Source organism: Platichthys flesus, chromosome 24, assembly GCF_949316205.1.
Source record: "Platichthys flesus chromosome 24, fPlaFle2.1, whole genome shotgun sequence".
In the NCBI taxonomy this organism is placed as follows: domain Eukaryota; kingdom Metazoa; phylum Chordata; class Actinopteri; order Pleuronectiformes; family Pleuronectidae; genus Platichthys; species Platichthys flesus.
In genome coordinates, this window is record NC_084968.1 from 6,782,064 (window position 1) to 6,809,327 (window position 27,264).

A 27,264-nucleotide genomic window follows, 5' to 3' on the forward strand; every position below is an offset into this window, starting at 1 on the left:
CAGGTTGTTGGCAATTTAGCCGTTGGTACGGAACGCGGCGTCAATCTATGTTCCGTGTAAATGTCACATTAAATGTCAATTTTTATTATTGGCTTGAAAAGTAGATTGTGAACGTCTTCAAGATTCATCATGATATGTAATTGACAGCTCTACCTGCCCATTGTACATCGTGCATCCATTGAAGTAATATAGCCATGTAGGGGTTGTCCGTTAAGTCCATGTGTCATAAACACAAATCAACATGGCATCACAGTAAAGTCTATTTTACTAAATGTTAACTGCATTTGACATTGGGGTCCATGAATGCATCAGACCCTCACTTTTAAAGAGTGTAGGTTTCACATGGTGGCTCCGAGCGAGCGAGCACATGTGCACACAGTCACAGCTGCAGAGATCCACCAGCACTTGAATTATAGGTCTGTCACACTGATCCATATAGTGGCTTCCAGTGCTGCAATTATAAACGTACGTTGCCATATGAGATCTTGTGAGTGGGATGACGTGAGTTCCCCCGTGTGCATGTGTGTCCATCGTTATCCCACCAGGAGGAGGGTGTACTTAGTTTATGTGTGTGTGTGTGTGTGTGTGTGTGTCCATGTGCCTTTTTTGGCGGGAGGACCAGTGATTTCCTTTGACAGTGCTCACACATGAGTAGACACGGAGGTCACCAGTTGAGTGCTCTGCGTAGCCATCCACAGGCGCATCCTGCACATCTCCACACCATACATGCCCTTGCGCATCGTGTCTCCGCAGATCTCTCTCTCTAGCTGATGAGGTCCGCTCCCTGGATGCTTTTTGCTCTCAGGTCCTTTTTGCCCTTCACCCTCCCCTCTACACCCCTCCACCCCTCTTTTATTGCTCTATTTTTCCTCTCCCGTTCTCCCCACCCGCTCCTTTTCTTTAATGAGTTTGTTTTTGCTGATTCCCTCGCAGCTTTTTTATCGGCCTTAACAGTGTCACAGAGCGCTTTACAAATAATTAAATGGTAATGAAAGGCCGTTTGAATCAATAAAAATGGCTGATTAGAACTAAAACAAGAGGTGTAATGAGCATAAAACGTCTCTTTAACAGAATCCAAACAAATCAAAGCATGTGTTAAAGATAATGCCACGAGGTAATAGTGTGTTTGACCTCTGCAGAGCGTGCTGGGTTTTTAAAAGCCTTGGGGCTCCAATGACCACGGCTGGGGTTTGTTTGGCTTGTAGCTGAGACTCTGCCAAACGTGGGAGGAAACCGCTTCAGGGAATAAACGTGAAGTTCTCGAGCAGTGAAGCTAAAAAAACAAAAAAAGAGTATAGTGTGATGTGCACAGGCTCCTTCTGTATCCTGTCAGAAACCCACAGCTCTGCAGCACATGGGAGGAGACAGGGGAAGCCGATCAGTGTTGTGATATTATTATCTGCATGTCAAAGTCACTGCAATTTATTTCAAAACTATAAATTCCCAGAAACCCTCGCTGTGCCCCCCCTCCTCCTTGCAGCTTGTCATGAATGCTGGGTATAAAATACTGCCTCTGCTTCCGGGTGACTAACACAGTGATTCTGGAGTCTCTGCGTGTGATTGAATTCGACGTGCACCAGTGGCTCTCCAATCAAACAAATCATCTGTCTCCTGGTCCTGGGCGAGGTGCGAGAAGCGAACAGTCGTATCGTGCACGTGGATTTATTCCACCTGAATCCATGTCCATTAATTCATCTCCCGGGGGCAGTTGTTTCAGTTTAACAGTTCGAATCGCTCAATAAACACAATAGAAGCTTTTTTTTTTTCCTTTTCTTTCTTAACATTAACCTGGATATATCACCACGTTGGGATGAGGCATTTACCTGACATTCAAATCAGCAGCGAGCACGTCAGCCTCACAATTCAAACATCATGTGGCATTCTCACGTACAGGGTGCATCACGTCTCACTGTGAACTTCACCAAGGGCATCATATGGTGCTTCTCTCAGGGAGGAGTAACCATGGAATAGCTCGTGACCTTTTCTCTTCAAGGACTGTCTTTTCTCCTCGGCTCCCTCTATCTCCCGTCTTGTTAAAACACAAACACGAGGCCTTTATTTGGTCACAGGCATTAACTTCCATGAACTTGCCTTCAAAAAAACCGTCAGAAGAAAATTAAATAAAATACAAAAATCATCAAATTAGACTAAATCAACGAAACTCTCAACATAGAATGTATCTTGCATCATTCCGCTACAAGATGTCAAAATTCGCATTTAATTAGCTTGAACAATCTCTAAGCGCAAACAACACACAGCTGTCACGTGAACGTTAATATTAATCAGCATAATTAAAGATAAATAAATATTTGATTGGCTGCGTTACTCGAGGGGAGAAAGAAAGAACCCTCAAAACTTTGCAGATCTTCAGATAATCTGTTTCTTCTCGCATTCAAATGGCAAATGGCTCAACCCATTGATTCCCATCTAACTGGTTCTCCGTGCTTTGGCACAAAATGTGGTAGCAATAATACCCGACCTCACAGTAACGCACCAACTGAACCCCCCCCTTCTCACTTACCATTTGTCATGAAAATATAGAATATATAGATTTTTCCCCACATCATTTTCTTCCTATTCCCATCTGACCCCTATCGTTCCTCCTCAGTTTATCCCGGCAGCTGAGATCTGAACCGGGTCAACACACAGAGAACCCTGCTCTACCCCCCCAACCCACCAAAAAAAGGGCCATGCATTATGAATGAGCCAAACACGGTCGACACAGAAAAGCATGGACGGAGGAATAGCATGTTTGAGGGACAGATGAATAACTTATAAGGAAAGGGCCGTGACAAGGTCAGCGGCTGAGTGACGCAGTGAGAGATGACGGACAGGAGAAGCGGGCGTCCTCATATGGGCTCATTTTGTGTTTAACACTTCCACTGATATTTTCACATTAAAAAGTGAAATATTGGTTCATTAGTAGGTAGCTAAATATAAGGAAATATATATATATATATATTTGATTTCTACTAGAAAGTCGGTTTTAAAAATTAAGTTTGATTAAAAATGTATACGCATTTTAATTTAGCCTCGTGCAATGCTGACGTGAGGGAATGAGCTGTTTTTAATTGGCAGCAGTGTGAGTCTTAAGAAGCTAATTACTGGAGAAAGATTGGCACATGGGATGAAATCACGCTAGGATATCTTAACTAAGAAGTTTTGATATCGTTCATGACTTCTTTATATTGAGAAAAACATTTATTTAGGGTATTAGCTTGGCTTGGTTTATCACCGAGGCTCTAAAAAGACAGGGAGAAAAGGGATATATATAAGATGAGTCTTGGATTTGAAGTGAGGGATAGCGGATGGGAGTAGAGACGAGGTGACGAGGACGAGGAATGATGGATGTCACAGCACGAGGGTAGCGGCGGCGGCCCCTGTCAACAGGACAGGGAGGGATGGACTGCACGGTCCGGGATCAAGCGAGCGCATAGGGAAGGGGGGGGGGGGGGGGGGAGAGAGAGAGTATTAATGCTACACCTTGACATTTTGTATTTTAATCTATTTTTTCTTCGGCAGCCACTCGTCACATTCAATGCGTCCGCCGGCCATTTGGCTGGGCGAGCTCTGGGATCAGTTTACCTTTGCGAGATGTGACGCAGATACCGAGCAGCGCTGGAGGAAAAGCCTTTAGTCCCACAGTGTGTCACGTGGATCATGACAATCTGCTGAATCCCCCCAAAAATCATAAAGTAAAGAGGGGGGAAAGGGCTTTTGTTGTAAACTGTGGGGAAAACATGAGGGGGGGGATCTGATATTTCATGGGAGAAGTGAAGGGGTTGAATAAGGAGAGTGTGAGATTTATATCTCTAAGCATCGATATAAGAGCAATCCCCCTTTTGTCTCAGGATCTATATCTCTTTTAACATATCTCCATTTATCTGCACTGAAACACTCCATCATGGCTGACCATCTTCCCCTCCGCCCTCCTTCATTCTCTCCATTGACTGCTCATCCTTACAAACCTCTGCGTTTCCATACCCGTGTTCTCTCTCCTGACTTCTCATCTATTATTACCTTGTCTCCACCTTTCCCTCCCATCCTCCTCCTCCTCTTCATGTTTCTTCTCTCCTTCTCCCACCAACCGTATCCCAAAAAACAAGGTAAAGAACAGAGTCCAAATCCTGCCCTTCCTTTTATCCACCTCAGCGCCTTATTTAATTTCTTCCTCCCCCCCCACTTCAACCCCTCTTTTCCCTTTCCTCCTTAACACCAATCTGCTATTCATGGGACATGTGGTTCCAGATGTAAGGAAACACTCTGGCTGCACTGGTAGCCCGGAGGGAGCCACCAGGCCTCGGCTTCCTCGGCCTCTCCTCCCTTTCATTTCCTTATCTATGCAAATGTGGATATCAGAAAAGGAACTGTCACTCTGTAATTCATCTCATAAATCAGTTGTCTCTTCTTCCCCTGAATCTGTCGACGAGCGTGACATCAATCTGTCTTTCCGTTTCCTCCATCGCTCCCCACCGTGCGTCTCTCTCCTGTTTGTTTCTTTCATTAAAATACATTTGCATGCGTCACTCAACGTGTTGCTAATACGTTTTACGACGCCGCCGTGCGCGTGTGTACGGCTGTGCAAGCTTGTCTATTCTGTTGTGTGTGTGTGTAATTGTGCGTCTGTGTGCGCCATCCTCCGAAGAATATTCAGAGTTTGAAAAGAGGCTGAGTCCTAATTAGAGGAAGTGTGTTTGTCTTGCTTAGTAAACACCTTCATTTGCACACCATAAACATCCTGTGCCCCCCCCCCCCCCCCATGTTGGTTCCTATTGACGGCGCCGTGATTTGTCGCCATTATCTTTCATTTTCCTCATTTCCATTAACACAGCCGTCAGTCACCTTGGTAATTGGTCGGGGAATGACCTTGGATTGTTTTGTGCTCAAGTTTTCATTTCTGTGTAGAAAAGAAAACAAGGCGAGAGTTCTAACCTCTAGTTTTGATAATGTTTCTACAAGAGCGCAGAGGAATTTAATCCAGATATCATAGAGCGAAGTCACCATATTATGCTTTGTCTGTTTTTCTCTTTCCTCTCGGGTTGTATAGGTTTCTTGTGATTGAAACATATTTTAAAAAGCCTCATCTCCTTGTAGAAGCACTTCTGCTCTTGAAGCTCCTGAAACATCAGTCGAGATGTCACGTGACATTATCTCCAAATGGTTTGCTATTGTTTCTGGGTTGAACAGCCAGTTTCCTCTTAGCTGTGGAGAACAGTGAGGAACCTTGTCTCTCGTTTGGCGGTTGTGTGAGAGGCGTAGCCCAATCGGCAGTGATCTGTATAACAACACTATACAACCACTATATTACAAATTCACTTTTCCATAAAGGCAGCAGCTTCTGCTCGGTGTTCGCTTGAATTCTAGATGGCAGAGGGAGTCACATCAAGTATATGTTGAAGTGTTAAATGCACTTTCAAAGCTCTGTAGTCTACTTCAAAGATTTCTACCGCAAGAACGCAAAGAATGGCGTCCTCGGGTGCTGTAGCTGCACATGAAATTGACTTATTTTTTATGCGTGTGTAAATGCCAGTAGTATATCATTTTCTTTTGGTCTGAACTAAATAAAGAAAACTGCCTGTGTGAAAGCAAACTTTTAATACGTGGCAAATACAAAGAAACTAGGAATGTAGAGCCAGAGGGACACACATGCCGCCTTGTTAACTGCGGTTACACCCAGGACCCCTGACCAGGTGTTAGAACACCAGGAACACACACCTGCAGGAGGTCAAACCCCCAGCACCACAGGTACCGAGGCACACACAGTCGTCCAGGGTATGATTTCCCGGGAAAGCACCTTTGACCTTGACAAGGTCATGCGTGAAGAGCCTTCAACGTGAGCAGACTTAATCTTACCGTGTGTGTGTGTATTTCTACAGAGTGAGAGCTGGTGTGCGACAGAGGACTGAACCATTGTGTTCTTTATGTGAGTGTAGCCGTCCTCCTTTTTTTTTCTCTCTCCACATAATTCCTGGTCAAATTTCATCTATTTTTTGGAGTGCGATCCGTTTACCCCTCCCCTCTCCATATCTGCCACTCATTGCCACGGTAATTATGAGCCCAAATTAGCCCAGGATTTTACAGATTGACATTTCTCCCTTCCCTCCATTAGTGCACTCAATTTGCTGCTCATGTATTTTGTGGTATTGTCCAATTACTGCCTGACTTTTTCCCCCCTCTTCTCTGCCTGTCTGATGCCCCCGCCCCACCACCACCACCACCACCACCACCACCACCACCAATCTCGGAATGTCGTCATATATATCCCTGATAGTTCATTTATCAAAATAGCCCGAAAAACAATAGTACTAACAATACTCAACCTGCAGAGAAGTCCTTAACATTTTAATAACCGCTCGGAGTGTGCTGAGAAATGTTTGGTGTTTGTGTTGTCTTTTCGCAAATTGTTTTGCCACAAAGGGTCAAGGTGTTGAGGTTGTGTTTACCTCCTTTTGCCGCGGCTCATTCAGGAGGCTTGACATCTCTAATCATTCTCAAGAGCTTATTGAAAATCGGGACATGCAAGAGTGCACATACTGAAATGCTCCGTAACACTCCTGATTGGCAGTTTAACTGCTCCTTGGTACGTCGGGTTGTGAAGCAAATCCCAACTTGCACCCGAGATCAATGCTATAGATTCTGGGGATCGTTGCCGTTACTGGGTCTTCACTCACTTACAGTGACACGCAGCCCTTTCCAGTGGTGAGTAGTAATTATTGCCCATATCAGCGTTTGGAATATTAAAGACAAGTTGAATAATTCCTGCAGGGAAACAGGTTGTTAACGGATACAAGTCACACAGGAATACAACAGAAAGAAAATGGGGCAAATCATTTACATTTTCAAGCACCACTTAAGTTATGTTAGAGTACAAGGGATGAATTAAAAGTTGCATGATCGTAAGAGCCTCTGCCGGCTGTTGACTCAGTGTTCATTCACTTGCAGTGATTCACAACTAAGTAATGAGACCCAACGATTACCTGCTATGAAAAGGTTCAAACCGAGCATTGTTGTAGCAATGTAACCAGCATTATGAAAGGTTAAGAGAAATGTAAGGGCCTATTAATAGAAGAGCCAACCGGAGCTCTTTGTGGTGATCTACAGTTTTACTTTCCAAGACACTGATTGGCTGTTCAATATTCTTGTGAATGTTACAGACACATTTTGGACCTCAACAAAACAAAAAGCAGTGTGATACACAGCTTCAGTAAATTACATTAAACAATTCAACCTACCATATAATCATTATAATGTTAGACAAATGAATATTAGCTTAGTTTACTTAATTCATTCGTGTATTAACTGTATATTCTAGGTCTTTTTGTCTCCAAATTTGCCACGTGTTGCACTGAAAGGTCACCCTGCATCAGAAGTTGTATCAGTAAAAGTTAATGTTGACTTTAGACCGATGGCTATGTGCATTATTTCTTAAAGGCTAAAAAAACAACAGCTCGAAGGTCATTTCTGCAGCACTATTCCCTTTTATTTCCATACGTCCACTTGCATTTCTCAAAGGAAGACTCCTATTAAGCCCAGGCTTGAAAAGGAAATGCAGCATTTACGACTTAATATGCATCCTAACTATCGAACTTAAAAAATCACCTTCGCTCAGTCCACTCTCCTGAGTCATTAAACCCTTTGTCCTTTTCCAGGTTCTGCTCCTCTAACGCGTCCCTGAACCTTTTCCCTTTTCCCTTTTAACATTTAATACGTCTGCATTGTCGCCGCCTCTGTGGTGATGAATTCAGAAAGGGCCCTGTTCACGACCATAGAGAAAACACAATGTTGTTTCCATGTGAATCTCCTCCTATGTCTCCTCTCTCAGGATAACTCCATGTACTGTAATGTCCTATTTACTTCTACAGAGTGTCTCTATCTGCCTCTACATCTCTTTTTTTCCACCTCTCACCTTCTTCTCCTGGGTTTTGTGTTGTGTGTTGTGTGTGTGTGTGTGTGTGTGGTTACAAGTGTTGTCTATAACAATCCGCTTCCATGTTCGTTAATGTTGTTTTTCAAGCCAATCTGCTCTCTCCTCTCCCCCCTCCCTTCTTCTCATTTATCATTCTTCCCCTATTTTCAGTGTTCTGTCGCTATCTTTCCAATCTATCCTCTTCCATTTCATATTGTCCTCTGTGCTCTCTCGCCTTCTTTGTAGTTATTATAAACTATTTCTCTCCGTGTCACTTCTGTTTCTTTCCCTCGTGCACCTTTCTCGTGGCGTCCCTCCCTCCGCCGTGTTAGTTGATTTGTTTCTGCAGCTTCATTCTCTTCACGTTTTCACGTTATTGTCTGTTTTACCTCTTTCTCTCTCCTCCCGATTTCTTCTACCTCTCTTTTCCCCTCACCTCTCTCTCTCTCTCATGCCGCTGATTTGTTTCAGCAGGTCTCTTCATTTTCTGCTCCCCCCCTTCATGTAATTTTTACGTTCTCATTTCAAATCCCCCTCCTCTTTCTTTTTATTTGTGCATCTCCTATTGTCTCCCCTTCTTACATCCTTCCCCTCTCTCTCATTCCTCCCTCCTTCAATGACTCTCCATGGAAATCTTCTCCTTATTTGTCCCCCATTCCTCCATCCTGCTCCCTCTCCCTAACTCGTTTATTTCCAAATCGGATTCCTCCATTCTCTCCCTCCATCTCTTCATATACACCTGGTCCCCCATTTCCTCTTTTCAAAATGTACCTCTTTTCTTTTGCCTACACCGCCCTATTTATCATTCTCTTTTGTTTTCCTACCTGTCTCCAATTTCCTCCTTTATTTCCCCTCTCCCTCGTCTGTTGTCTTTCTATCTGTCTGCCCTGTGCTCATATCTTCAGGGTTCATGTCTGCATTTTCAAGAGGTATTTACTGTTTATCCTGCAATCCTTTCCTTCCAGTGGTTTCTCTTGTCTTTTGTGTGTGGAGGAATAAATGCCTGTATACGCTCACGTGTTAAAGTTCAGCACAGAACGGTTAAATTACCGAGTTCCCGTGTTTGCTCTTTGCGCGTGTGTCGGCTCTAATCAGCTCCTTTGTACATTAGCGAGGGTTTGGCTTTTTTTGCGACTCTGCCTTTTATTTCGCACAGTATGCAGAATGGCTGAGCGTGGTTTTGAAACCATCCTCTCAGATGTGTATCTCTAAGTGCTTTATTGAATAGGAGTGATTTAAGGTGGCTGGTTGGAGGGAGGAAGTGACTGGGTGATCTGAGGTCACCAAGAAAGCCTCAAGCCAAGACGTTCTTCACCTGGACATCCAATCATCCTCGGAGAATAACTTCAGCTGTATTTAAAAAGAAAACTGAAATCAGGTAGAACTCCTTAGATGTGAAGATTATATAAGACTTGTTTCACTGCATTACCTTTATCACAGTCCTGCAGAATCCTTCTCTCTTGTCGAAGATGTTCTTTTTAAAGCAGAGTACAGAGAGAGAGAGATATGATGACGAGATAAGATCAGACTAAGACAACGTAAAATGGTGTGAAATGAGAAATGGCACCTACACTGGTTTAAGATGGTGTGGTTAATCTCCATATCAAGCATTGCTGGTGTTTGAGATAAGAGGCGACAAACACTTTTTAGTCTTAAATAATGACGTGTGAAGTCACTTGCTATGCTTCCACATTCAAAGATATAAGATCAGAAACTATGGGGTACTAATTCTATAAAAATCCACATACTGCGTAGCACAGTCCATTATATATGCCACAGCAGTACTTTGTACCAGCAAACCAACCAAGTTAGTTCATTTAAATTAATTTCTCTGGAGGCCCATTTCAGATTCTGTGACCCGCCGTCGCCAAGGCAGCATAAAAGCCTGTCTAATCACAACATGAATCTGACCTCATTTTCTTCGGCAAATCACAACTTTTAATTGGTGTTGGTGGCAGCGGTGGCGGCGGCGGCAGCTGTTCCTCTGAGAACGTGGCCGCTCAGTCGGACCTGCTGACGAGTGACTCTCTGCATGTTAATAGAAAAACCAGGCCGCTGATAGAGGACCTCCTGGATTATTATCAGGGGCTGCCATTGGAAATGACCCTCGCATTAGCGTGACAGGTGCCACAAGCGCGCCACGGCTCCTGAATGGAGGCGGGGGCTGCAGTCTGTCAATGCACCGGCTTGCACATTAGTCGGGGGTCTGTGTGATGGCTGACAGAGATTGTAGTTACCTAGTGTAAACCTGCCTGTATGGAGTGGATTGGATGCATTTTATAGTCAATGTTTTTAAATGAAACTGAATTTGCCGTATTACTGTTCACTTGTGTGGGTTATGTACAAGTTTGAATGATTTGCAGAACTTTTTGCATGCCGGCTATTTCCGAGGTCTGTTTTGCAATTGATACGTTCTTCAGACCGAAGTGCAGACCTTTTCAAAGTAAATGCTGATGATTCAGCTCAATATGAAGCATTGAAGTAAAATAAGTCATTGCTGAAGAGAAGATGATTCTATGAACGTGTTCTTGGACTGCTGCTGTGGTTTATCTGAGTACCTAGAAGATTCAACTGGGTTGTGTGTCCGAATCGTGCCAAACTCAACACCGCACTCACCCTGACGACTAAGAATACACAAGCCAAATGGGAGTTTGATTAGATGAACAGTTTGTGAGCTCTGCGTTCCACAGACGGAAAGACAGACAGGACTTTGTGGAATTAGTAGGTTGATTGTATTTTACTAGTTTAACCATGCATTGTCTGGTTGGGCCAGTACAACAGGACTTTGGCTGGGATAGGCCACTGATTCCCCAAAGACCATGATACTCGTCACTTATCATTTAGCGTAATTGGGATATAATATATTATTAATGGTTGGATTGGTGCGTGGAGTACAAACTGTGTGTGTGCTGCTAATGAGCATTGTGTGGTCCCACAGACACAAAGGCAGTTAACTCCTCTCTGTATGCAAATCTTCCTCTATGTGTTTTCTGCATGTGGAAGCCACTGTTGTCTCGGGGCTGTTGTTTAACGCTGGTGGAGGAAGTTCCTCCCTCTTTTCACTGAGGCTCTGCAGCATCACCTCCCAACATGCTGACTAACTCCTCAACTTTCCCTTCACCTCATCTCTCCTCCTCATCTCTCTTCGCATAATCTCTCCTCCAGGCTGTTGGTGTCCATCCATCGTTTTCATCCCCCCTCTCCTCCTCTCTGCATCTTCATCACCCAATCCTCCTCACCACGTTCCAATCTCTCGCACTTCCTTTGCAGACTCCCTCCCTCCTTCCCACCACATTTCCTCAGCTCATTTTTATTCCAATTCTCATCTAGTTGATTTTTTTTTCTTGTGTCTCCTTTCATCTCACTTTCTCCCCTTTTTTCCGTTTCCTTTGTCTCCCTCTTGGCATGCAGAATATGTCTGAAGTGTCGGCACATGTGTCCTACATAACTACTCACTGGCTGAAGTGGGGATTGTGTCTTTTTGTGTCTAATGCTGTGTTAACACTTATTCTTCCAGTGTGTGTTCACTAGAGTGTGTCTGCGGATTGGTGTGTTCTCGAGCTGTGTGTGTCTCTTCAGGTTTAGTAATGCATCTGCATTTCTGTATTTGTTTATCTCCGTGTTTCTGCATCTCTATGTATGTCAGGATCTGCTAGTGTGTGTGTGTGCAGTGTTTCCCCCAGTAAATCTGTCAGTCAAGGTGGTAAGCAGGAGGCGGTGCTGTTGGCGCGGCGCGTAGCGGCGCGGCGCAAATTTTTGGGGGTATTTTGCTCAAAGATGCCAGTACGCATGAATGAAATAAACAACTGTTTATTTCAATATAAATAAACAACAGTAGGTACAAATGTTGTGGAAAACATGCAGACACTACAAAATAGGGTTTAAGCCGGTTTTTAAGAAAAATCAAGCTGGCTCTGAAGATGACAGTTTGTGATGTCGGATTCCGTTCAAATTAACCGCCTATTCATTGTGGACGGCAAGAAAAAAAAAGTTTTCGCGCATGCGCACCTGATTCTGTATGATTTAACATGTACGCAAATAAGCATCATTCTTTGTGCCTTTTTTACGTAAATGGTATGCCACATAAGCCTTTACGTTACATATCATTCATGGACCAATTAAAATCGAGATATTACTAGACATTTACGCAGCTTAAGGCCAATGTATGCTACTCCGAGTCCGTTGCGGACTGACGGACGGACGGAGCGGACGGACCCTTTTTGATTTATAGTTCTACGAGCCTTTTTGTTGTGAAAACAATTCACCGCCAGAACAGTAGATGGCGCAACTGAAGTCGAGCTTAGAGAAGCCTACCTCATGAGGTATATAGAAGAAGTCCACGCTGGTTTATTTACGTCCTCCCGGCTCCTCACACACAGTGAACGATGGCAGCTAACAGAAAAAGGATGTTGATGACGCGACAGTTTTTGCTGAATAAAGTGACACCCAGCGGGTCATAATGCTTATGTTATCGTGTCTTAACGCAGCGGTTCCCCGGTCTTGTTTCCAAACTGCGTTGCTAATTCAACAGCTGCAACAGCTTGAAGCTACACGGAGGCAGCTAGCTTCCCCCCAGCTTCCACACACAGTCAGCAGGGACACCCGATACTAACTACTACCGTTAGTTAGTATCGATCTAAAGTGTTTGCTTCTAACCTGACGGTGTTTGAGAAAGAGTGTCATGAGCCGTGGGATTAAAGTCAGCGGGTTTTTGCGCTGTTCCCACCGCAGTTAGCATGGTGGTTAGCCCGCTAGCCACGTTATGAAAGTTCGTTATAACAGTATGTGACCGTACACACGTGCCGTAAGTGCTCTAACCAGCCACCGTCAGCCGGACAACGCTGCTGGCTTAACACACTTGTCACACGAATTATAGAGTCGTAGTTGTGATTTTGGTTTATTGTGATGTAGGGAATGGAACAGGAAGTTTCCATTCCGAAATGCTGGCGTTAGCGGACCAATCACCAATATTTTTTTCAGTACATTGGTAGTCAAGGCGGGGCCCTAGTCTTGTTAAGGCGGCCGCCTTAACAAGATAGTGCTGGGGGAAACCCTGGTGTGTGTGTGTGTATGAGGGTGGTTTTATCAGCTCTTGCAGATGGCCTCAGCCTCTCATCCATCGTTCCGGTGAAATGAAGCGCCCTCTGAAGAGTGAAGGCAGAGAAGAAAAGAATGGACAGACATGGAGGGAGGGGGAGAGTCATGGGAAGAAATGGCAAGAGGTGGAAAAGCGAAGAGGGGCGATCAAAAGATGGGGAGATTGAGAGGAATGACGGGAGGAGGAGAGCACCACTGTGGTCATTGTTCTTTAACACGAGCTGCAGACCGACTGAGTTATCGGTTGGCTGATAAAAATCAGCCGATATGCGCCTTTCACAGACGTATCGGTTCTGGTGCTTGTTTGCAGATTGTTGCAGATATTAGTGACAGCAGAAAATATGTTCATTTTATCTCATACGTTTTAGGGTTTAATCGTGAAACATCCAGCCACTATTGCATTTCTTTGTGACAAGGGGTAATGGCAACTTCTGAGGAACCAAAACCATTTTTTTCAGACTTAGGAAATTCATATTGGTTGGATTGAGCCTTAGACTCTTTGTGTGCGTGCGTGTGCGTGTGCCTGTGTGTGTGTGTGTGCGCAAGGAAATACGTAGTTTCCAATTTACTTTCTACTTTAACTTTCGGTCACATTGCCATGTGTGTGTCTGCATTTGTGTGTGACAGTTAGCCTGCATTAAAAAGAGAGCTCTTGAAATCACCTTGGGATACAAAGTGTTTATGATTAAAAAAAAAAAATAACACCCATAGAGAAAATTGAGGCTAAGGAAGTGAGTGTGTGCTGCGTCGAGAAGCAGGCGGCTGGAGAAGGTGAACAGGGGACAAAGTGTAACACTGAAAACTGACTTGAAACATCCAGAGTGAAATGCAAACAGACTGCAGGGTGGTGAGGGGAGGAACTATGCAGCAGAGAGGCGGGAGGAGGGTGTTGCTGACAGGTCAAGTTAAGAGGAAGTACAGGGGTGACCTGGGGACCAGAGAGGGTTTGTAAACCACTTAATAATGAAACAAAAGAAAAAGGAGGGTCTCTGTTGGTATTTTGTCTTTTTTGATTATTTCCCCCTGTTGGGCTTTGAAATGTCACATCCCGCAGGCCTTACATTTTATTAGGGGAAAAAGGCAACCGTGTTATGCAGAGATGGAAGAACTAGATAAAACAGAAACAGAAAAACACACAAAAAGTGATTGATTGATAATTGATAAACAGTTTTTTCTATTCCAAATAATGACCAAGTTTTTGTAGCACCTCATTAAAACAGAGCTGCAAAGTGTTTTAAGGAAAACTATTAAACAAACTGCCACCAGGGCTACACAAAGAGGACTCTTAAAAGAAGTGAGGTTGATACAGAACGTGGGATCAAACAAAGGCTTCAAACTTGAAACAATAACAAAAGCTTTGGTTTAAAAGCATCTAAAATGGTCAAACTGACTTTAAAAGTTCAACATGGACTGAGAGTTTACGGTCTGAATCTTGTATTGTTTCTATGTGTAAGTCTAAGGAAGTTTTAAGGCGTAGCTTCTTTCTATAAAACCAATTTTTTTTCATATAGCAACAGTGAGGCAGTTCAGATGACGCAACACTGTGTAGATATAATAACATAAAAATGCAAACATAAGATTTGAAAATGAGATGTAGAAATATGAAGATAACAGAAAATAAATGGGGAATTAACAGAGGTATACGAATAAACAGTCTACATTTAGTTCAATAAGTAAAGTTTTAAGCCTTGACGCTGGAGAACAGAGAGTGGAAGCACAACTCTGGTTCCCTTCTCGGGGAGTGCTGCGTCTGAGTGCTGCTCCTACGTGGTTAGTTGTCACCTTGCAGGGAGACAGTCAGTCTTGTAGTTTAGCGGCCTTGATGGAAAAGTCTCAACCACCATTTGTCCTTTGTGTAGAATCAGAGCGAGCTTGAAAGCAGCAGCCGCGGAGAGATTGAGGCGATGCATTTAGAGTCTGAAGGTCACTGGAAGCTGGAGCTCGGCCGTGAGGTTCCCTTAAAAGCATTCAGCGCGATCTTAAAATCAGTCGGCATCATCAACAGGTCATCCTTAGAGTAGAGAAAGGATCGATGTTACGCGGTACAGGCAGCTGCTCTCTGGATGGGCTGAGTTTCAGTCTTTGGAGAAAGTTATAGTGAAGACATAGTGAAGGAATCGAGATTTCAATATGCTCAACAGACTAAATCACAAGGATTTCTGCACTGCCAAAGAGATGGAGGACTTAACTGAGGATGAATCTCTACCTGCAACCCAGTCCAATTGCTAAGAGTATGTGAGCAGTCTAATAGAAAGCACAGTAGCCTCATATATTATGAGAACAGCAAGAAGGGCACAGAGAGGAGTCGGGGAAATGAAGAAAGAGTAAAATGATGGATACAAGAGGAAAAGGATGGGGGGGGGGGGGCACCTAATCTAATTCATTTTGGAATCCCATTAAGCCGATCCACAGACATCAGCGGTGACCAGCGAAATCAGTCAGTCGTAATAACGGCCATGCGCAGCGCTGGGGAAATCCAGTCGCTTCTTTCCGGCTGCGGATTAGAGCTGGTCGAACTGGTTGAATAGATTTATTGCCACTGGACATCACTGGGATAAAGGCAATTAAAATAAAATTAGAGGAAAATTAGCAGCTGAGCAGGAATCGGATTTGAATAAAGCCACTTATCCAGTCCATATTCTCTGTGCAAACCCAGCAATTTGATAGGGTGTATGGCAGTTTCAGCTGAGGCCATTTTATTCCCTGCACTTAACGAGGCATTGACAGCCCTGCTCTTTTTGTTCACATGCTGTATTTACCTGTGAATGCCTCCCACCCGTATCCATTTATTTACAATGTCGGGTAAATATTGACTTAACCTGTTGACCCCAGATGGAAGTTGGCTAGAATCAGTGGACTCCTCTGTGCATCAGATCCGCTCGATCCCCTAACACAAGTAATAATGTACAGCACATACCTCATTTGTTATCTTTTTGTTATTGTTATAATTTCATTTCAGTTATTTTTGTTCACCTTGATAAATGATGAATATAACAACGAAATAAACAGCGTCTTGTTTTGGACAGATAGCGTTAGATTTAGCTTCCAGCCCTGCAGTGCCACCAGTTGTTTTCCGTTCTCCATGTTATCTCCCTTTCCAATTCGTGTCTTCACCTTTCCTTGCCAGCTCTGATTGTATAATGTTACCGCTCCAGGCTCACACGTTGCGTGGTGTTTATTCCCAATCACCCGTTTCCACCATTTCATTCCTTGCTCCAGTTTTGGTGTTTTCCTGCTGAAACCTAACGATTCCCGCAGGTCATGGATGAGCTGAAAACATTCTATGACCCCAGGACTCTACTTCTGCCCACAAAAAGCCTCTTAACCCGGTTTCATTATTTCCAAAATGTTTTTCTTGAATTCCTCAAAAGCTGTTTATGTTATTTCTTCTCCTTGAAGGTGAATAGAATATTTTGGCTAGGTGTTTGGGTGTCCTGAAGTCAGCTGACGGCGGTGCATCACTGGCAGTGTACAGTAATAGCTCGGCTGCATAGTGACATCAGGGTTTAATGTGGTCCGGGATGAAGTCGCAAAGCTGACAACATCCTTAAATTCATGATGGATTGTGAACTGTTGAGGCGAGAAAGGTCACACTAATTGCTTAAGATTTTTAAAGTGCAAAATACACATAATTAATCCTCGTAAAAGATCAGGGTTTCTTAGCAGATATTGTAGGTCTACAAGTTGAGGTACCGGGTGAGGAAATTCGAGGGCTGTGGCCCCTCGGTTGCTATGTATGCACCCCCAGCACAAGGGGCCATCATGGTGCCCCAATGGATTCATTTATAAAAATGGGTTCTAAATTATTTGTTTCCCTTTTCAATATGCAATCTCAAAAATAATTTGTTTAAAGCTTAACTATCTATAGTTCCCCTTTTGTGGAGGCTGTTCATAATTTCCAAGGTTATACATTGGTATGTTTTTTTCCCCCCCAAAGTTTCAAATGATCAATATATTCCTTGATAAAAGCCAAATTCTTCAATATTCGCTGCACACCCCAGACTACACCTGGTGGAGCAAGTGTCAGTACGCGTCATGAATTATAGAAATCTTTCACCCAGAGTGATCATTTTTATTCACCCAGCCACCCCTGCTTGGTTTCTCTCGGTATCACAGCCACACATGTTCCGTCTGCCTGCTCCTCGGCCCACTCTTCAGCATGTGTGAAACTGGCTCAGCGAGGGGGAGAGGACCTCAGCAGTGGCATTATACTTCAATAAAAAAAGTCTTTGACCTTTCATTATTTTTACAATAAGGGAAAAAATCCCCAGACACCTGAGTTCACTCAGCGCCTTGTAGGCCTAGTGGGCCGGGTTGGGTGGTGGGGATATCCAGGGCCTTGGAGAGAACATTTTATTTTTTCTAACAAAGCTCAGACAAATCTCCGACCGGTGTCCAGTTCGGTAGAAGTTGGGCTTTACTGACCTTTCTACCTCAGCACAGTATGGAAGGATTTCGTCCCAGATTTTACCGAAGGAGTTTGACTTGCAGTTTGAAGAGCACGTTGACAGTCATGCAGTGTCCCCTTTTCTCTTATTTATGTCAAAAGGACAATGTGCAAATCAAGGAGACTCAGTTAATACAATGAATCGCTTTCAGTCACCATCATAATCCACTCTGGCTTCAAAGGTGTAGTCGGAGCAGTAAGCAAAATGATTAAACGGTTCGGCCAGCAGCTGCATATTTACATACCGTTGAGCCACAGTATTAAACCAGTAACTGGCTTTAATATTGCGGCTGATGGGTTTGTTTTTGACTTGGTCAAACCACGAAGGCATGGAGAATAATTAAAAGTGGAATATAAGTTTTAAATGACATTGCGGATGGTTAAGAATGAACTCTGCTACACACGGCTCAGCCGCAGCATTAAAACCAGTTACCTGTTTTATTGTTGTGGCTGATCGCTGTAGAAGTGTGTTTAACGACTGGTGCATGTGGGCATTTAGATCCGACTGGCGGGAGCGCGATCGCCTGTGCTCATGGTTTTGTTTAAGCATTTCATTTCCAGCAGACAGACCGGACGTCATTAGTGTCAGTCATCCAAGACAGTGCGGGGCCACTCATAAATCTAGCACAGTACAGAGAGCGAGGGGCCAGTAGGGGAAGAGGGCATTGGAAGAAACCGTGAGAGAGAGAGAGAGAGAGAGAAAATGCTGAGGGCCATGGCAGAGCTTTCCTCTTCTCCCTGTCTCCCCCCCAGCGTGGCCATCTGTACGGAGTGTGATTAATCATCCCATATCCCCAGACATGGCAAGCTGAGCCGATGCTGTGACACTCAAAGCCTGTGTTTGTGTGCGTGTGAATATCACACTTGTTTTTGTGCGACTTTGTTTGGGTGTGCATTTTAATCCTGCTGCCTGGTCTTCGCCCGCACGTGCATGTCTGCTCATCCTCACGCTTGTGTTCGTGGGAGAAGGACACAGGCAACATGTGTGCATTCATGTTGCCGTTCATGACGCATTCTATTTGTCTGCCGCTCTGCCGGCGGCGGTTATAGCCAGTCCCTGTGGCATTCAGGCGATACAGACTGTGCTAATTAGTGACGTGTCCCTAGCGGTCTGCTTGACCAGAAAGTAGATAGGGAGAGAGAGACAAATGTGTAATTATGAGCATATGCGTCTAATTTGCAATTTGCACTTATACTAATTCTATTTTGCATAATAACATTTTACAAAACTAGTAAACATTAATATTAGATGTACCTGCAAACATTAAAATAAGTATTTTTCATTGGTTTGCCCTCGAGTATCTGCTCCTGCAACTGCAGCATGATTATTGCTTTCATGGTTTTGTTTAGACAACCTAAAGCACTTGAATAAAGTTAAAAATTCATAAACAGGGAAACAGCTAATGCTAATTTGAGGCTTGAGATGGGACAAACTTACTGTTCATTACTTTAACTATAACCAAATCTCTCCCCAGTGATAAGTGTTGTAGTTCCCTATAAGCCCAGAGAGGTCCAGTCAGTGTTATCCAATCCTGTGCTTTGTTCACCAAACGATCCAACCAACCCTTTTCTTAAGACTTCTGTGAACCACATTAGTTGGTTTGTCCCAATTCAGGGGTCGCCCGGTTTGGAAAGCCAAACAGAAATCAGGGATTTCTGTGATTGGCGTCTCCTGCTTGTCCCGCCCTTATTGAGCTCACCTAGCAACAGAGCTGAAGCGTTGAAAAAAAGGTATTTTGACAACAAAGCGTGATGACGTCTTGGATAGGTTAGGAAGGATTACCCTGGTTTTTATTTCTGGGTTCTATCCCTCCATCAGAGTTTACTTTGTCTTCTCACTTTGCCATTTTCTCTTCGTCATCACTGCAGATACCATAACCGAGCTCCTGAAATAGTGTGATATTTTAAAGACTCAATTATTGAGGTCTTTGGACAGCAACGATTGAGTCATAACCTCTTCTTCCTGACTAGACAGTTTGAGGTCAGTGTGGGACAAGGCAGACAGTGGTTTCTCATTTAATATGAGACACATAAAATAAAGATTAAGAAATCCGTTTGATACATACATACTTTGGTTTGATGCCAGCCGGAGACAAAGAGCACTGTCGCGGCCTCCCGCTTATAGACAGATAAATGTTTTATGTCTGGTGTCACAAAAGTGAACCATCACTTTTTGCACCACTGCTAAATAAAACACCACTCTGTAACTATGCAGGCAGTAAAGTTAAAAACGGCCAAAGAAGCCAAGTCAAGGGATCAGATTCTCATCACTGCTGATTATCTTCTGTGGCAATTAAAGAAAAAATGTCACCATGCCAGTGAAACGTTTCCATTAACCGACACCGAGAGGCCAGGGATATCTGAGAGGAGCCGACTGGGATGGGAATTAAAGGAAAGGGGTGAGAAGATGAATTCAAATGAGGGGAAATAAATAAATAAAAGCCGAGGATGGAATGAGGCGAGTAAAGTTGTTTCAGACATGCACTGAAATCCGGATAATTGCCGGACATTCTTTGGGGGGGGGGGGGGTATGCGTGAACACGGATGTCAGAGTGAGAGCCACTAGACTCTGCTGCATTTTTCCGGCCAGTCCCCAAGTTAAAATCTCTGCTGAATGTCCAAATGAGCTGTAAGGATATAAAAAGAAAACGTATATGTTAGGATGAAAAAGCAGAGCCACAAACACACACACACACACACCGAGCTATATGTGATGAGGGCCAAGATTTCTGTGATGTTATGAACGCATCTGAGCAGAGAATCTCCTGCTATGTTGTTGGCGTGTGAAAGGCAAACTCTCCAGACAGTCCAGACCCAAATTGGTGAACATTCTCCAGAGTTCATGTCTGACCGGCTTAAGTGACGGGGTGGAGAAGAAGGGGAAACATTGTCTGGTTGTCAGGAAGAGCAAAACTATGTGAGGCAGGAGGAGGAGTGGCCGAGAAGGCTCAAAGGACATTTTAAAGGTGAGAAGATAATAGAAACACAAGAGGAAATGGCAGTGAAAAGTTTGCCCAAATGTCACCAAGGCACCAACAGGGAGGGGGTAAAAAGCACAAGATGATGAAATGGGGAAAGGCACAGATAAGTGGCAGCAAGGTCGGGCACGAAAGAAAAGCTCCGGTCCTCGTAAAATGTTTCCCGGCTCCAAGATGGAAGAGGTTGCAGGAGTTGACACATTAGCGGAGGAAGTAGGGGACGAGCACTAACAGCGACCGAGCAACTGCCGTCACCCCGGTTGTGGGAAGAGTAGGTGAAGCACTGGGGTGTATCACAAAAACAAACACACACAAACGAGGGAGAAACTGCTTGGGGAAGCTGAAGGAGGCCAGTGTGAGTGGTGGAAAGTGGAAAACAAGGAAAGCTGAGAGGATTGTGGAAGAGGTGAAATGGAGAGTGAGTAGATTCCTGAGAATTAGGACAGAGAATGTTGCTTTCCTGCAGAACTACAGTGCTTCAGCTTCTCTTTGGGTTGATTATAAGCTTTACCTAAGATTATAGTCATCCCCGGGCAGCTCAAGGGCATCGCGTAAGCCTTGATAGAGTCAACACAAATGTCGCCGTTGTTGTGTTTTTGTCTTAAACAGAGCAAGATCTGAAGTGAAATGTAGAGAAGACGGCGTGATGAGATTGCAGACATGTGAGGCTCCCTCTTCACCCGCTAGCGGGGAGAGGATGGTAATGAGGATGATCTGGAGCTTTTGGGGCGCCGCTATAAACCAAAGTGAATGTTTGTCAAGCTAATGCACGTGTCAACAAGGAAGCCATCTTCCACTGTGGGCACGGAGAGACGCAGGTAGGGCTGAGGCTGGGGAGATGGGAACTGTTCACAGACCTTTTTTAAAAAAGGGATTCAGGGCCTGTTTATGCCAGTGCCATGCATAATAGTACTAATATGTTTTAATCAGTCTGAGCCCCGCGGTGTCGGAGAACACACTCACTCGGGGTGGGTCCCAATATAAGAGGAATGCTAATATGTTTCACAGATCCTGAGCCTCGGGGTGTCGAGACGAGATTGACTCAGTTTCGGTCCTGACTTAATGCTCATATATTTTAAAGGAGACACCACACGTTTTAATAAATGTATTATTTAATCAGTAGTCAAAGAACGTCTTGACCAGAAGCCTTACACAATCCAATATTATCTTCAATCCAGATCTTATGTGTTTAAATTAGGTATTTGTTAGCAGGGTTCGTTTTTTTAATCATGCACCCTTCATGGTAAACACTTTTATTTTGAAATACTAATGAAGCAATGGCCCATGAATATTTCCGGGGGGATTCTTTCTATATTTTGGACAGTTGGTTTTTCGACTAATTGTGCAATACGAGAACACCGTGTTTCACCGGTTTCACCCTCAAGTCTCCGGAGGAATATTTAGCAGGAGGTCCAGCACACGGTTGGAGAGCAGCACCCAGTCATACAAAGCAGCTGTTTGGGATGCTACGGGCTGAAAGCAGAGGAAAGAAACTCCATAACAATTTTGTAACCTGGTCTCCATGTCCTCTCTGATATTTCTGCAGGGCTTGAGACTTTTGGTACCCGTGTCCCGGTAGGATTGTACGGCGGAGTTGCATAGAATGCAGAGACACAGAAATAACTTTCCCTCCATTGTTCTCTTCAGTGGAATATTTCACCGCCTAAACTTTTACTGCCTGTCAATGACACCATCCTGTGGAGGTCACTTAAATTGAGGTGAATAATCCGTTTCACGACTTGGCTTTAGAAACCTCAGTCAGTGTTTGCGCTTTTTACCCAGTTACTGCTTGAACGGGGCCCAGCTGCTGTCTCCAATAAACATCTGGACATGTGGAACTCGTGGTCCTTGGCACCAAAGTCAACTGATTTTGCTTTGTCCCACTTCTGATCCATGCCTGAACTGTTACAGACAAATTTGACCCGATAGACTTGTATGTAAGTGTTACCCTGCACCCAGAAGTTCAACAACAAGTTAACTAACCTAAATGACCATATGGGTCATTGATGCCGCGTATCCTTAGTGGGTATATGAAATTAAACCCCTGTACTGGTGGAAGGTCAGAACATTTATAGCCATTGTGATATACCATTGTCGGGCAGTGTCTTTGTACCTACTTTGAGATGCCCACATGACAGGCGGTCCTCTGTGTTAGGAGCCAGGCCACCCTGGATGAGAGAGAGTGTTCACTCAGTCTGAGTGCCCATGTAAGAGCTGTAGCATGTTTTTAAGAGGCCGACTCCCAGGGTGTCCGAGTCACGCTGTGTTAAGTTTGGGTCCCGGCGTAACATGAGTATTATGTTTTAATGAGCCTCAACTCCAGGAAGAGAGAATCTTTACTCTTTCAGGCCAGTCAGAGGATATAACTCATGCTTTTAAAAATAAAAGTACTGGCAGGGACTGAAAGCAAAAACACCTACATTTAGAGTTTCAAAGTGACAGCCGTGGCAACAACAGAGGATGGAGAGATGGAGGTTTGAATAATGGATAACATACAACGAGGGGAAGAGTAACGAGGACAACAGTGATTTAAATCCCAAAAGCGTTTCCGAGTTAACAGGAACTCCTGGCAGCGATGATCTCATTGTTTAACATAAAGGAATAGAAGAAGGAGTAGATGGAGAACAGGTACAATGATAAATAGAAGTCTAGCGGTTGGGTCAAATTAAAAATGAAAACTACAAGAAGTTAGAAGGAAGGAAAAGATGCTGAGGGCGTGCCTGAACGGTGGGACTGGGTTAGGGCTCTTTTGTCCTTCTCCTGTTCTGGTCTGTGTGAAACAGTCACAGCACCTCCGTCTGTCCAGAGTGAAGTGAGTCTTTGATGTCGAGGCGCTCAGCACAGGAACACATAAGGCTTGTCTTTGTATCCGCCGGCAGTGGAACAGAGACGTTCTCGCTTCTCTTGCTTCCGACCACCTTGATATATCACCAGGCCTTCAACTCCACATCTGTACCAATCTTCATCCCATAAATAAAAATCTGCTATTCATGAAGTTTGTAGAGGGATGCTCTGATATATAATTTAACAAGTGAAGTGTTAACAAATGTGCAACCTGTTACTCGTGTATGAAAAACACCAGACAGGTTTTTTTCATGTGACTGTCATACGTTATCAATATTTTCTAGGCTGTATCCAGTCATTGCAAGCTTTCATATCAGAGACAGACTTTCACAGTTTGTTTTTTCACCCACGTTTTTCCAAAGTTTTCCTTCTTGAATTAGTAGAAGTAAAGCAACTTTCTCCCGTATTCAGTCCGATTCTATGTTTATTTGTTGATTTATTTGATATATTTGATATATTTGTCCTCAGCCATCAGCTATTCTTCGTCTTTCAAAGGATACGATGTCTCTGGCTTGAAGCTAGGATCAAGCAACAGGTGGCACAATCCCTGTCAAGGAAAGTGAAAGATTCAAATATACACAGCAGGTTTACAAACTCGAGAAGAAAATATGATCTTGGGTAATTTATCATTCTCAATCATCCTATTATCGAAACAATGGCTTCTCTGCATGCTCTCATTTATTATTAACAATCATTGAAATGAAACTTGCATTAAAATGCACAAAAACTGTTATATTCTGCACAACTATGGACAAGAGTATAATTGTGGTATATCAGTTCATGCAAACGATGAACAATATGGTTGACATGGCAGTGCTCTCATGGTTATCTGAATCACATCAGGAGAATAAGAAAAAACTGTACTATATGTTCTTGAGAGTGTGATGCACTCGCACTCCCGAGTGGATCTCGCTGCAGCTCTGATTCGAGACAGAAATGAAGCTGCCGGGACGCCACAATGAGAAGGAGGCAAAGATATGAAGGGAAATCTTTGTGATGCATCATACATAACCGCAGTGGGAAGATCAAGGCTTTGGCATAATGATCAACGTGCTTTTGTCCTTGTTAGAAAATAAAGAGACATGGAAACTCTCACGCACAAGGACATGCCCACACATCAGGCGCGTTAACATCGCGGTAGACACACAAATATCCGGTCTTTTACTCACACAGGGGCGCACGCCTATCCGTTACATCATCCATAACCAGTTCACTTTGCTGCATCAAACGCTAATTCATTAGTTTCACTGATAAGAATGTAGCTCATTAATTCACCACTCTTTGTAGTGCGTGTGAGTGTGTGTGAGTGTGTGTGTGTGTCAATATGAGGACCAGTTTGAGATCAAAACCTTTATTAATCGAGGACATGTTGGCTGTTTCATACACACACTTAAAGTATTAGCACTGGAATAAGGATAGGGGTCAGGGCTGGAGTTGGTCCTTCAGTTGTGTTGGTTCTGGTCGGGGTTAAGGGCTGCAGTGTGCATTATGTCAGTGATTGTTCTCACTAAGATAGAAGCACGTGTGTAGAAGTGTGTGTTTGTGAGAGTAGTGGAAAGAGTCAGAGGGGTCATGGGCAAAATAAGGCAAGTTGAAAATGTATGTTTGTTTGCATAAAATCGTGTGCTTATTGGGGTTTGAGCAAATTTGCAATGATTCAATCATCCAATTGAAATAGATACGCTAGTTTGGAATCATTGAAAGAGGACAACAATTGAAAACATATTTGAGATGATTGAGTGGATAGAAAAGAAAACACATTTTGGAAAGAAGCAGAAAGGCTGGATGAAAGTTTGTATTTTGTTATGACTCCGTGCTGTTGACTTTCAGTGGCCGGAGGTTTTATGTTTTTAGATTGTATGTCTATGAAAACTGTGAAAAAAGTTCAAGGTTGCCGTGACCTCAACAACTTTTTTTTTTTGCCTCTTTATCTAAAGAACACCTCAAAAGAATCCCTTCAACTGGTTAGATTTGAGTGGTAAAGGTCATGGTCACCTGACATTATTGTGAAAACTGTCCTGGGTGGCGGGGGCATCCAGCTTTCGGGCAGAGAGTATGAAGTATCACCATGTGGGTTGTAAAAGAGATTTATACAGTGAGAGCAAAATACCAGTTGAGAGGGATGAGACTGAGAAAAGGAGAGCTCGCCCTGTAGAGGATGTTGGAGTGATGGTGACTCAGAGAATGCAAGTTGGAGACGCAGAGGGCAAAGAGCAGGGTTGGAACTCAGCAGAGGTGGTGGGCTGGAGACACAGGCGATGGCAGAGGATTAAGAGGAGAGCAGCAGCACTTGAGGAGATGGGCACTCTGCAGAGGGAAGAGAGGGGTAAATGTCAGCGTCTGAAAAGTTAAAACATAAATGGGGCATTGGATGCATTCTAATGGGGTCGGAACCCCCGTTGCAGCACTCTGCGACTTCTCCTCTACTCATCAGATCTCACAAATATGTTGGGCGGAGCAGTGCACAGGTTGTGTGCTTTTTTTCACTCGACAGAGCCGGTTCTAGTCACCTTGCGTCCGCTGTCGCCATCTTTGTGTCTGCCTCCCTCCCAAAACCTTTTACCATTTCCATAACACACTTTGAATCGAAACACGGGTGCGTTTCTACCAAAGTACACGTGGAAAAGATATGATGAGGCTGATGTTTTGACTCAAAGCTCCAGTTAATCCTCCTTTGAGGCGGAGTAGAGAAGCAGCATCCTCCCTCTGAACTTTGCTCTCGCTCTCCAATTTTCCCAGTTGCGCCGTCCCACCGGGTGCACTGATTTAATGAAGGGGGGATGGCAGCCAGTTAAACAGCTTGTACCAACATTTTGCACAGAGATTCGATGAATGTGCACAAAACTGCATCATTCCCACCCAAGCCTTACCCCCCCCCCTCCCGAGCAGCTGCTTGACTTTACAATTGTGAGTTTTATTTTCCCTCTTTTTCTCCCCCCATTTGCATCTCCCCCCCCATCCATCCATCCATGTTACTCTCTCCTTTAAGTCTCCTTCTCCCACCTCGCACGACTTTCCCCGCTTCAGCTGCCACTATTTGAGCTGAACTAGGCTACACCCCACTTCACCTCGGCCTTCTTTGTCAATTCCCCTTACGCCTCTCGCATCGTCCTTCAACTTTGCTCTGTTTCTCTGTCCGTCATGTATCAGAGACCTGCAAGTCCCTGCCAGTTCAGCTCGGCTTAACACTGAAACAGCTGAACTCAGTATGGGCAGGGGAGAGGAGGAGGATGAGGAGGAGGAGGTGAGAGTGGAGGGATAGAAGTGATAGATAGGCTTCAAGCTTGACGGGGGGAAGGTGCAATCTCATTTGCGATCGCTGTGGATCAGGATATGAGAAAATTAGACAAAAGATAGCGAGTGAATTGAACCTGCGGTCCCAAAAGAAAATCAGACTGCAACTGCACCTTCATCCACATTGGACAGTTTCTGTTTGAGCTGCAAAAACACTACTACTGCATGTGGTCACTGGAAGCTGCAATCCATCTTCATAAGTACCTTCACTTAAAGGGGTAAAAAGCTAATCATATACATCGATTTGATTTATAATGGCGGGACTTATTCCTGCAGTGACTTACTCAAGAATAATAGCAAAGAGCACAAGGGTCAGTACCTGTACTTAGCACATTTTAAGGAAAAAACTGCAGCTGGTTAATAAGACATGCATTTATGAAAACCTGCGTCTCTAATATGTTACGTCCTGAATCAAGTGTAACTCTTATTAGACCCACAAGACAGAGACAAATGAAACATGCTAAATAAATTCCGTGCAATGAAACCATTTAAAAGAATTTCATTATTTTTGGACTGTTAATTACCTTTCATGAATACTTTTTCATAATGATGGATGAGTGTGAGAGTTTGATTAATTAGTGATGCTCTTTATTTCTTTTTCAAATTTTCAAACCAGCAGCCTCTCACATATTAATCATTTAAAACCAGCTCCGTCCGATAGTTCATGGCCCTTTATACCATCTCTCTTCGGTTTTAAG

General features: G+C 43.9%; 1 protein-coding gene across 2 annotated transcripts in view; it reads left to right on the forward strand.

Moving 5' to 3' along the window:
• The window catches only part of pcxb (pyruvate carboxylase b), a 256,790-nt gene that overhangs the window by 78,754 nt on the left and 150,772 nt on the right, over window positions 1–27,264 (forward strand). The window lies entirely within an intron of this gene.